Genomic DNA, 12404 nt, shown 5'->3' with positions numbered 1-12404 from the left:
CAGAATCAAGATCTCAAAAAGACGGTGGAGAGAGAGAAGGGGTCATTGACTGGTGTGACCTTTGTCGCAAAAAAGTAATTTTTCATCTGGAATAAAAGTTGCTGACTTTTTTTCCCACTGATGATGTGCTATTAATTTACTCATGTCACTGGATTCAGGTTTCTTTGAAATGGGAGGGGGGGGGGGGGGGGGGGTTGGGTTAGGTTTTGATTTTTTCAAAGCAAACCAAAAATATGACCTTCCTGTAATTTTGCACAGACAAAGCCAGAACCTTGACCTTTTCTTGGTAATTTTTTTAGATTTTTATTTTTGGGTTCTAAAATAGTAAATTCAGGTCTTAACAAGACAGAATGGATTCAGTTGCATATAAAAAAAAAAAAAACCAGATGCCACGTTTGGGAATTCAGTCCCACTTTTTACATGCTGTAACTTCACGTACCTGCCCAGTTTAACCATGTTAAATAACAGGAAAAAAGCAAGGGATTCATATAATTACTGTACAGTTAAAAAACTGAAACCAAGATATTTTCATCAACCTCCAAAGCCAGTTTGTAACTAGAGAACAGATTTTTAAACCAATATGTTATACATTCAACAAAGCTATAAATAAAGGAACCATCCTACTGGACTGGAAAATTGGTAATGTTGTTCCTATATTTAAAAAAATGGCATAGATTTGACCCTGGGAACTACAGACCTATAAGTTTAATATCAATCACGTGTAAAATCATGGAAACTATAATATGGACCAAAATGGAGGAATATTTATATAGTATAACAACATTATAGGAGACAGCACATAGGGCGCAAAAACATTAGAGGCAAGTACAACACGAATAGTAATGAAATAGAGGAGGCTATGTACGAAAAGGACTTCAGAAAGAGCTGGATCTGTATAGCCTAGAAAGAAGGAGGTATTTAAAACTGAGGTATTTAAAATTGTGGTGAACCATTGGAACAGGCTGCCGGACAGAGATGTTGAAGCAGAGACTATCGGATCTAGGGGTGTGTCGATTGAACCGTAATATTTTTTTTTGACGATATGATTATCGATGCAGTGACATAAACATGAGCATGCATTCATTTGTGTCTACACTGATAATTAGAAAATATTGTTTATTAGCATATACTCTAGCAGCTTCACCTACCATTTCTGTATTAAGGGTGTTTTTGTCAACACCGCCGGCAGTGGAGTGAAAAGGAAGCTGAGCGGAGGCAGGTTAGTAATGTTGAGAATCTCATCAGGGCGACGGCAAAATTCAACCTGCTCTGGCTGGTTTAAAATCCAGTGTGAACTCGCCTCATGTTCTATAAGAGTCATGCTGTGTGTAAAATGTGTAAGGCTCGAATTTGCAGGATTCCAGACTGGGACTAAAATGGCTGCAAATGCGACAAAAAAAAAAAAGTGTAAACAGTTTTCGGGGTTAGGCGCACTGGCACCTAGAACACAGAAATGCTGCCTCTCCCTTTAAAAGCATGTGTCAATATTTATGAATGCACTAGGACGTTGGTCTGTAAGGGGGGAAATCGCATATCACACGTTTTAATAAACTGAAGTGTGAGGATGGTAACAAATACACTAATACTAATAACAATTTCATGAAATACAAATGCTTGTAAGCGCAGATAGGTGCTGTACTGTATTAACTCCAGCAGAATACAGTAACCCCAGTTTCATGCAACACATGTGATGGTGACCAAACATGTTCGAGTGTTGTGTAAACATTTTGTTTTTAATATCGTAAACAGCAGAACCAACTCACTGCAATTTAAACTTGTTTTTACTGAAAAATAAACGGTAACATGTAGTCTTAAGAGCCGTCTGTGTTACATGCTGTCAGATCAGGACTTCACTGACACTGAGCATTGGAGCTGCAGCGTGCTATTCCCATGTCACACTGTACAGAGGTGCCGTCACCAATTCCAGACACAACACTTATATTTAAACTGTAAACATGCTGAGTTCATTGCAGTTATCAGCTGCATAGATTAACCACTCAGCAGAATGTGGCAACAAGCACCCGGCAATTGAATTTGGTGAGCAATTTTTTTTGGCCTGGAGCCATTGGCTCCTAAGACAAAAACTTTGTCTGGAGCCCTGATTTGAAATTTTGTTTTATAGAAATGTATTTTAAAGAATAAACTAGAAACAAAAGCAAAATAGGTTGTAAAGCTTATTTGACCAAAAGTGATTTTCCAGTGTTATTGCAAACACTTGCACAAGCAAATTAGACAGTTGTGTGGTTTTCAGACCAGGAAGTTGACTCTGTCACAGGACTGCGGTTTGATGAGCTGGTATGCATATTTCTGTCACAGTTCATGATATTTTACTTTTGGTTTTGCAGGGGAGTAATCAGGGATTTCAACTTTTTACGCAGTGCTGCCAGACTGCCTCCCCAGGCACAAAGATGCAACAAATTGGTAGAAAAAAATGTTCTGGTCTTGTGCCCGTTCAGTTCTTTAGGGGGCCGTGACAGGCATGGCTGAGTGGTGACGTCAGACCAGGGAAATGAAGCCACAATCAGGCAGGTACTCGGGTGAAAGCACGATTGTGACATTTTTTTATTAAACAAAAATAAATCAAATATTTTAACAAAATGAAAACACTGCTCACAGAGCGCAAAATAAAAGTTTTAAACAAAACATAGAACACAAAATCTACACTGAATCGATAATTAAGGTCAGGCTAGGCAGCTGCCTTCACTGACCCTTTTTACTTTCAGTTTTGCTCTCCTCTGTCTCTCTCGTTCTCTTTCCAAAACACTCCCACCCCAAACACAGAGAGCTGCAGGCTTTTATACATGCAACCATTTCCGGATTAACGCTCAATTAATCAGTCCAGAGATGGTCACATTCTGCACGGGTTTTGTGGCATCTACGCTGCCAAACAATAAACAAAATACTGCTTTTCGCCATCCTATTTATAAATAAATAAATCATAACAATACTAAAACACAAAATACATTTAAATCAACAATAATAAACCACTCAGGTTTTTGCCATCATTTATATACATAATAAATAATAATAATACAAAACAAATACACTTTATATTAACAGGGCTTGTCTTGCCCCATTAAATAGTGTGCAGGGCTCTCTCCTGCTGCCCTGCTACAGGGGAAAAAAAATCTATTCAACTTACAATGCAAAGTAAAAGCCCCCCAACATTACGATGCTCGCTGCTCACACAACGCAGCTGTATTACCTGCATGATTTTGAAATATATATATATATATATATATATATATATATATATATATATATATTATATATATATATATATATATATATATATATATATATATATATATATATATATATATATATATATAATAAAAAAGAATATATGTGCGTAAAGGACACACGTAACTGCGTCCCCAAGAGCCTTGTATATCTAGCGTGGGATACATTTTTGTTATAAGCGGAATTCTATTGGCGGAATTCTATTGGTTTTGATTTGGACCCTGATTTCCTTGAAAACGAGTTTTGTCAAGAAATGCCAGTTACCGATCTGCCTGCATCTGAATTATCCAAACAGCCTGTAGCCCATGGCCTATCACCAAAGTCCAGACCTCAGTTACAATTTTAGCTTATATGTTAATTCATTTATTATTTAAAATGATTATTTATTTAGATTCTGTGAAAATATATCAACATAATCTGCGACTAGTGGGTGCTAGGTTCAGGGTTCAAGTGCAAGGAAATACTGTATGCCATGCCGCTGTAAGGCACCAGTTGTCCTGTGAGAAAAATTACATCAACCATCAGCGTCAGTGTGGACGGTAGACACACAATATATAAATTAATTCAGGTAAGAATTGCATTTTAAAAATACTCATTATACATCCCTAAGTATGCCTGTTGTGTATACATTTTCATCTAAATTAAAAACTGTTGTGTAGAGTTGAGTTTTAAATTTCATCAGTCAGGCTTATAAATCCAAGAATAATTTAAAACAAAAAGGCTGGAATAATGCACTGAAGGAAAACTATTGGGCTACATAACAAAATGAACAACTGATCAAACAAAATAGACGCAAAGGCGAAAAGGTGTTTAAAATAAAAGTAGAAAAAAGTGATGTATTATATAAAAAACACAAACTGCTATTTATTTTATCTTTTACTGTATGTATTTAATGTAAAGGTATGTATGACAGACATAAGAGATTCATTGATCAGGCTGCAGCTAGCTGATATGACTGATACTTGTCTACATATAAATATACTGTATGTGTAGTTTTGTTGAATTTAATTTAGTGGAATTTCTAAGTCCTGATATGTCTCAACCAATTTGTTTTTTTAATGGATAGCAGACACTTTTGGACTTGCTGAAAGCTTAAACAATTCTCTTCTCTCCACTTTGACAACTACAATGGCAAAACGTCAGGGTAGTTTATTAGAATTTTTTCAGAAGAAAACAAAAACAAATAAAAATAACAGAGTGCCTTATGTACTTGTTTCCAGTATCTCTAGTGTGTTTTAGAATCACCTGCTGCTTTTGTTGGCTGCAGTGAGCAACAACAAACTGCCACCAGTTTAACACATAAAGAATGTTGTTTTACAATACCTACTGCAACTGGACTTGATCATGGAGCACTCAAAAACAATGCGAAACTCACAGATCATGAATGGATCACTATCCTACAGAACAAGGGTGTCCAAAGTGCGGCCCCCAGCACCTCTGCAATTGAACCTTATATGTGGCCCGCAATGAATTGAGCAGCTGCCAAACACTCGATTTACAGCAGCCTTTACAGCAGAGGTGCCCAAAGCGGCTTGTTGATATTAACCAGCAGGCAGGCAGAAGAGCAGGATTGCGCAGGAACTCGCATAATAATATGGGAATATATTTTTGCACATACTACGCATGAACACTAAACAGACTGATGCAACGGTTTATACGTGCATTCCAGTTTGTAAGCAATGGCAGCAGTGGGGAAGAAAAGTGAAAGAGTTTCAAACATTTCAAGTCCAGAAACATGTTTTGTAATTGAGACGGAGGGCATTGGTGTCATGAAAGACTATAATGTAAAACGTCACTACGAAACAAAACACACAGCATGATCAATACGTGGGTGAGCAGAGGAAAAGGTGGTAAGAGAGTCTTTGCAAAGAATTAACAACGCAGTATCTTTTTTTTTCTAAAATAATGACATAATGTACTCTTCTTTAAAGTTTAAGATACAATTGATTATTGTTCAGGCGGTGGGTATAGCATTGTTTATATGCGATAACTTAACCCTAGCCAGAGACAACTTACTTGACTGGAAATGTAGAATACCCATCACCTCAATAGTAGTCGATTGTAGATTAAAGGAGACTCTTTTTTTTGGACACCCCACATACCGTGCACGCAGATTGTAATGATATTCTTCACAATGTATTGAATAACTTGTTATAGTCACTGACAACATGAATACATGGTAATGATTTCATTTTACAATGAATTGAATTGCTGTTACTGTCATTGGCATTGCTAATGAATGCCAAGATTATTATTATTTTTTATTTTATCAACAGTAATAATATAGTAAATGACTTGATACTTTTCATTTATTGAATTGAGTGTTATTGTCACTGGCAACAGGAATACATGCTAATACCTTGGGTTAATGTTTTTACAAGTTATTGACAGAGGGAGTAAATACTAAGAAATTGACACATTTATTAAGTTTGTTAGGAAATGCATGCACATGGATTAGGGAGTGGTTAACATGTAGAAAACAGAAAGTACTGATTAGAGGAGAAACCTCAAAATGGAGTGAGGTAACCAGTGGTGTACCACAGGGATCAGTATTAGGTCCTCTGCTATTCCTAATCTACATTAATGATTTAGAATCTGGTATAGTAAGCAAACTTGTTAAATTTGCAGACGACACAAAAATAGGAGGCGTGGCAAACACTGTTGCAGCAGCAAAGGTCATTCAAAATGATCTAGACAGCATTCAGAACTGGGCAGACACATGGCAAATGCCATTTAATAGAGAAAAGTGTAAAGTACTGCACGCAGGCAATAAAAATGTGCATTATAAATATCATATGAGAGATACTGAAATTAAAGAAGGAATCTATGAAAAAAGGCTAGGAGTTTATGTTGACTCAGCAATGTCTTCATTTAGACAATGTGGGGAAGCTATAAAAAAGGCCAACAAGATGCTCGGATATATTGTGAGAAGTGTTGAATTTAAATCAAGGGAAGTAATGTTAAAACTTTACAATGCATTAGTAAGACCTCACCTAGAATATTGTGTTCAGTTCTGGTCACCTCGTTACAAAAAGGATATTGCTACTCTAGAAAGAGTGCAAAGAAGAGCAACCAGAACTATCCCGGGTTTAAAAGGCATGTTGTATGCAGACAGGCTAAAATAATTGAATCTATTCAGTCTTGACTACGCGGTGATCTGATTCAAGCATTCAAAATCCTAAAAGGTATAGACAATGTGGACCCAGGGGACTTTTTTGACCTGAAAAAAGAAACAAGGACCAGGGGTCACAAATGGAGATTAGATAAAGGGGCATTCAGAACAGAAAATAGGAGGCACTTTTTTACACAGAGAATTGTGAGGGTCTGGAACCAACTCCCCAGTAATGTTGTTGAAGCTGACACCCTGGGATCCTTCAAGAAGTTGCATGATGAAATTCTGGGATCAATAAGCTACTAACAACCAAACGAGCAAGATGGGCTGAATGGCCTCCTCTCGTATGTAAACTTTCTTATGTTCTTATGTTCTTATGTTCCCAGACTCACACATTGCAAAGTATTCTGTAGGAAAGTGTAAAAGTCGCTCAAATAGTGAAAGGCGTTTCTATTACAATTGCTTTTAGAAATTGATAACATGTGTTTATATACAGCAATAGTGTGTGAATAATTAAAGATAATTGACAATGAAACGTTACTGACAGTGGTATTAGTGGTATTAGTCACATGTGCGCTGTAATGCATAACGTTGCAATACCACGTTGTTGTGTATATAAAGTAGGTGCCACATCTTTTAGGTGTGTTGTGTGATTTGAAAGTAACAACACCAGATGACTATGCTTTGCTGTCGTGCAAAATCAACTACAGTGGACCTGTTTACAAAGTATTGGCTGCTGCCAAATCAGCCACCTGCAACTACAGCACAATAAGAACCACAGGGGCCAAGAGAGAATCTGATTGTGAAGCATGTCATGGTTGTTTTTCTGTTTGATATGTTTCCTTTTTAAAAGCAATTAGAAGGAGTAATGTATCACAGTCTATAATTCTACCAAATAATAAAGTGTTGTATGCCTTTGTCATATGTAGGTATTCACTTCAATTCAGGACACTAAAATTTCAGTTTACAAAAGCAACAGGTATGCAAATAAATGCACTTGAAATTTGCAATCCATGCCATTTGGTCACATTGCGGGCCCACGGTCCCACAGTAGCTTTGCAATGCGGCACCCCTGCTCCAGAACAAGACTGTGTATCCAGCAGGATTTGCATTTCCCATTAAACAGTACAAAAAACAAGAATCTGAAATTGAAAGGTCGGAAGAAGTGGAAGGACAGAAATCATATTGCCTCTGTAAAGGAAATTATCCATGAAGCCAACTCAGTGTACTTCCCAAGTATCTTCACCGTCTTAAAACTGGTGTTGGCCTTGTCTGTGACAACATGTTCATGTGTAGTTTCTCTGCACTGAGAAGACTGAAGACTTGTCTGAGATCTTCAATGGAAGAAAACTGTCTGACTGGTTTGGCTTCATGTCCATCGGCATTTGGAAGCGAGTTCAGTGAATGTACTTCATCGGTGGGATTCATCAGGACACTGAAGGACACCTTCCATTTGGAAAGCAGGCTTTATAAAATTGAAATTGTAATTGTATGCCATATTTAAGGCTGACCCTATGTGCTTGTCGGTGTTTGGACCTCAGGTAAATGATCACTCTAGCTATGGCCATGCTGTACCCTTTCATTAACACCGTGTAACAGGAATGGCTTGAGGTGATGCCAGACCAGGAAATGCAGAGGCACAGTATTGTAGTTAAATGTGCTGGTGGGCAACTTCAAACCTACCGAGTGCTCAACTGAATAAAGTCCCAAGACATTTTTATGCCACAGTTAGAACTCTGAAGAACATTAATACAGTATCTCAAGTTTTTGGGGAGCTGGCATAAATCGCGCTCTGAATGGTGTTTCTGTGGGTAGAAATGCCAACATAATATCTGAAACTGAGTTTAAATTGTCCAACAATGTTTTCATCTCTGTCAGGAAATCTCGCAAAGACACAGCCCACCACCATCCTCGGATATCAGAAAATCTCTCCTGCTCTCTCTGCTGACATAGCCAAGCTTTTAAACAAGGTCTGGTTCGATATACAATTCTATTTTGCTCGCCACCGATGGGAAGGACTGCGCAGCCTGACACGGAAATCGTTTCTCATCAATACAGATGAAAATGTCTTGGTTACCTACCTGAAGTAGGGTCCTTTCCTATGCAAAGATGGCTCCTCCAGCCACAGCTTCAAGTTCAGAAGCCCCTCCCTCGATATCGACCCCAAGTGCCAGTGCAGTGGGTGGCTGTTCCAAGAATCCTCCCTCAGATGCAGGAAACCTGCCTTCAATTCCCAAATGCCATGTCATCTTGAAAATGTTACAATAAATGGCAATGTTCAGTTTAATGTTTATGGCAAATAAAAAAGTTTTAAAAATATATATCGAAATGAAAGACCTCAGGGACTACTTTTTCTGAGTGGAAAGATATATCATACATTTCTTTTTTTATCCTCAAAAAATGCTACTCTGTATTTTCAAGAAAAAAAAGATGTTTGCCATTTTAAAAGCAAAATAACCCACTCCAGGGTGTGCAGTAAGACAATTATTACTGCACTTCCTGGGTGTTTGAAGGCACTTTGCTTCATATCGTGCCTCACAACGCACCCAGGGCGTAGGCAAGAATGGTCTTACTGCACACCCTGGAGTGGGTTTTTTCCAGTGGTGTAGTCGTGGGTATATGCAGATAAACAGCATTTACCCACTTTTAATTTGGACAATATAGCATTTGCCCACTTCTCATATAAGGGACACAGAGTTTACTCATTTCTACTCTCCTGTGATATGCAAATCCTGGGTTAGTTAAAGAGAAGATATTTTAACGGTGAGTGTCTGTGTTGTGTTACTGCGAGGAAGACTGACAGTTGAGAGCTCTCAGTCAGAACTGCGGCGTGAGCAGGGGGCGTGGCCGCTAAACTGTTTTTATAAGTACACATTTCTAAATTGCTTATATGGATCATAGCATTATACGTTACTTTCCTGCAAGCTAGCACTGCTCTCTGCGCTGGTTACCACTTCTATGGAACTCTGCATTGTGTTATGATGTGTGGTGAAGTGTTTCCCTGCCCTTGCTAGACCAGCTGTGTTGCGTTGCTCAATAAGGGACACTGAGACAGTGCATTACCGATTTGGGGGGGTCTTTATTTTCTTAGGACTGCAAAACAGTTAATAAGCTTCCACATTTTTATTGTCCTCTTATTTCCTCCCCTCAGCCGAGAGCAAACCTGACTGAGGGGTGCAGAGGTGAGGACGTGACCAAAATGTGTTAATAAAAACAATGCAATAATAAAATGCAGGTTGTATCTCCCAAGTTTGCTAGGCAACACAGAACTGAATACAGTCACTGGAGACCAGGATTGTGGTGGAAATACACTAAGATGTGTTGTATTCATGCTAGATTTTCTCTAAATGTTTTATTGTAAGCATGTTGTAAACTTTGTGTTTAAAGCATTTTTGTTTTACTTAAATAGATCAAAAGGTGTTGATGCTGGCTTTGTTTAATTAACATGTTTCACATAATAGGAACTGAATGCATGACTTCCATTATATGCAGGGGTTACAGTTTTGTTCAATGGCTATCAGCACCCCTACTACAAAAACTGTTCCAGCGCCACTGCCTGCACCCCTAGTTCCCGCGCCACTGCACTGGACTGAGTGTTCTGTTATTGGTTGTTTACGTTCTGTTGTTAAGCACACTGGACCTGTAGGGCAAAAGGACACACACAGAACCGTTCATGTGACTGGGTTCACTGTTCACTAAACAGCACCTGAGAGGTTGGCTGGGGACCAGTGTTTTTGTTGATTATTTAAGACAGCCTGTGTGGTCCCTTAAATACTGGAGAACAGTGTCACTGTTTGCCTGCTGTCCTGCCAGTAAAAAGAGATGCTGTTTTGACTAAGCACCTGCCTCACGCTTCCTTCGTTACAATATTATTTTAGTGCATAGAGCTTATCGGGCACATTAATGCCTGCCAGAATCTCTTCCGATTATCCAACGCATTTATCAACAATCATTCGTTGCACTTGTGACCTACAGTAAAAAGTTCATTTATTTTGTTTTTACAACATTTTGTAATTGTCTATGTTTGTTAAAGAAATGAAGTCTCACTCAAACATTCTTTCATTTTTTTGTAAAGAAACCAAGTCTCTGAGTCTTGAGCAAGCAGCAGTTTGGAGCCTGAAGACCTAGCGCATTCTGAAAGCAGTTTTGCTGGTTGAGAATCGATGGATTAGGTTGGAAACGACCCACAAGTTCAGACACCAGAGATCAGCTCCTGATCTAAACTTGTGGTCTAATATTTGGAACCAGAAAAAGTGGGAAGAATTTAAGGAGATTGGGGAGAGCGCGTTAATGTTGTGAATTCACAAGACAGATTGGAGTAAATGATTAAACCTTCAAATATATATTATACAAAATGTTTTATTAGATCCATTAAGCACTGCTTTTGAGATAAAAATAACAACCTTACATGCGTTGTGTGTGCCACTAATTCCACTGCGTCAGTGGTCTCCAATTATTCTGACAAATGAGCATTGTGTTAGTCTCAATGCAGAACAGGCTTATGATAATCCATAAAATCCATGTTGTAAGTATTCACTGCACAAAGCCCGTTACAGTGCTGAATAACAACTATTTGGATGGGGGGGGGGACATTGGTTTATTTTATTTTTTGGGAGAAGGGTTCAACATTTTTTTTAAAACAAGGTTTTTCAGAGTTCTGACATTTATAATGTGTGTATTTTGTTTATCTTGGAGACTCTTCTTTAGTTTGTGCTATTACAAAACCAAAATCAAACTTAAAACAGTGTTGTCACTGTCCCTGTGGAACCGAGTGTCAGACATACATTTTTGCCCCTGATGTAGTATATCAATTAAAAAAACGGAAACAATGGTCAACGTAAGTTCCTACCATGCCACTGCCTGGCCTGGAGCACCAAACAGGGCAGTTTACCCTTTTTTTATTTAGCACTACACCACTGGTTATTTCTTACATAAACCACTCGCCCCTGTCTAGTAGTTTACTGGGACATCCTCCTGCGGCGAATAAAAACTCTATCAGTTTAAAAGTCATTTTATGGCTGAGAATTATCACTAAAATTTTACGTCTGCAAAAAGTAAGGAAGTTTCTTTTTGACATGAGGGGGGAAATTGTGTGACCGCAGCTCAAAGCTCAAACGACTGTATTTGGAAAGACAAGTGTAAGTTTCTAATGAAGTAGAGTGCACGGAAGTTTTAACTATTGAAGATGCAATTTAATTAGTTAACATGAATGTGGTGCACTGCAGCTTTAAGGTATTTGTGTGACAAGGTCTTAACACTGTTAACAACAGTGGCAGTCTGTCAAACGGCGCCACGAAACCTCTGCAACGTTGTTTTTATGACACAGTCATGATTCTACGTGTCACACAATTCTACATGATTTATCTTGATTCCTAACGTACTTAAATTTAAGCACATTCATTGGTCGTTGAACCCCATTCTTTTACTGCCGTGAATTTACACATTTTACCAAGTATATTCTACAAAAACATATTCTTAAAACGATTGTAAACCACTTGACCCGAGGCAAAAAAACAACAATGCACTACTTTATTACATCAAAGAACAAGGAAATATTAGCTAAATTGTTCCAATCCATACTCAATGCGAGTGTACTGCATAACAAGTAAGTAAGCAACAGACTATCGTACACTTACCTCAGCTTCACTAGCTCATGTGCAGCAATTTGAATATATATGAGTAGGATTCTTTTTTGTTGTTGTTTTTGTTTACATTCTCGCCAATCTAGTTAGTGCGTTTGATGTGGCAGGCATCCTTTTTTATTCATCCAAGATCCCTGACATAAACATCGAATGCTTGACATTGGGACCCCGCCCTTCTGTTCTCTAATTGGGCTGCTCGGATACACCAAAAACAGTAGGACTAACAAATGGTTGGTTAAAATGCCAATCACAAGGAGGCGGTCTTGTTGCGTAATTTTGTTGGAGGTCGGCTTGTCATCACATCAGTTCGTCACAAGCGCTTTGTTTTCGAGGGTATGAGAACTGTAAATGAACAGGCTTTGTGTTTTTGTTGAGAAATAGAAAGTTATGTTAATTTGCAGTATAAT

The 12404-nt window shown here is 38.2% G+C and overlaps 1 protein-coding gene across 4 annotated transcripts in view; it reads right to left on the bottom strand.

The window, feature by feature from the left end:
• Positions 1-12165, bottom strand: part of slc46a3 (solute carrier family 46 member 3) — a 46455-nt gene extending 34290 nt beyond the window's left edge. For 3 of the 4 annotated variants that reach the window (XM_034008598.3, XM_034008599.3, XM_059029726.1), the window contains exons 1-2: positions 11992-12165; positions 8437-8604 (exon numbers count right to left, since the gene is read on the bottom strand). The gene's annotated coding sequence lies outside the window, so the exon portion shown is untranslated. The remainder of the gene's footprint in view (positions 1-8436; positions 8605-11991) is intronic. The other variant, XM_034008600.3, reaches the window with a different exon arrangement.
• Positions 12166-12404: the final 239 nt, after the last annotated feature.

The sequence above is a fragment of the Acipenser ruthenus genome, chromosome 9 (genome assembly GCF_902713425.1).
Source record: "Acipenser ruthenus chromosome 9, fAciRut3.2 maternal haplotype, whole genome shotgun sequence".
NCBI classification, from domain to species: Eukaryota; Metazoa; Chordata; class Actinopteri; order Acipenseriformes; family Acipenseridae; genus Acipenser; species Acipenser ruthenus.
This window is presented reverse-complemented; position numbering and strand designations above follow the sequence as displayed.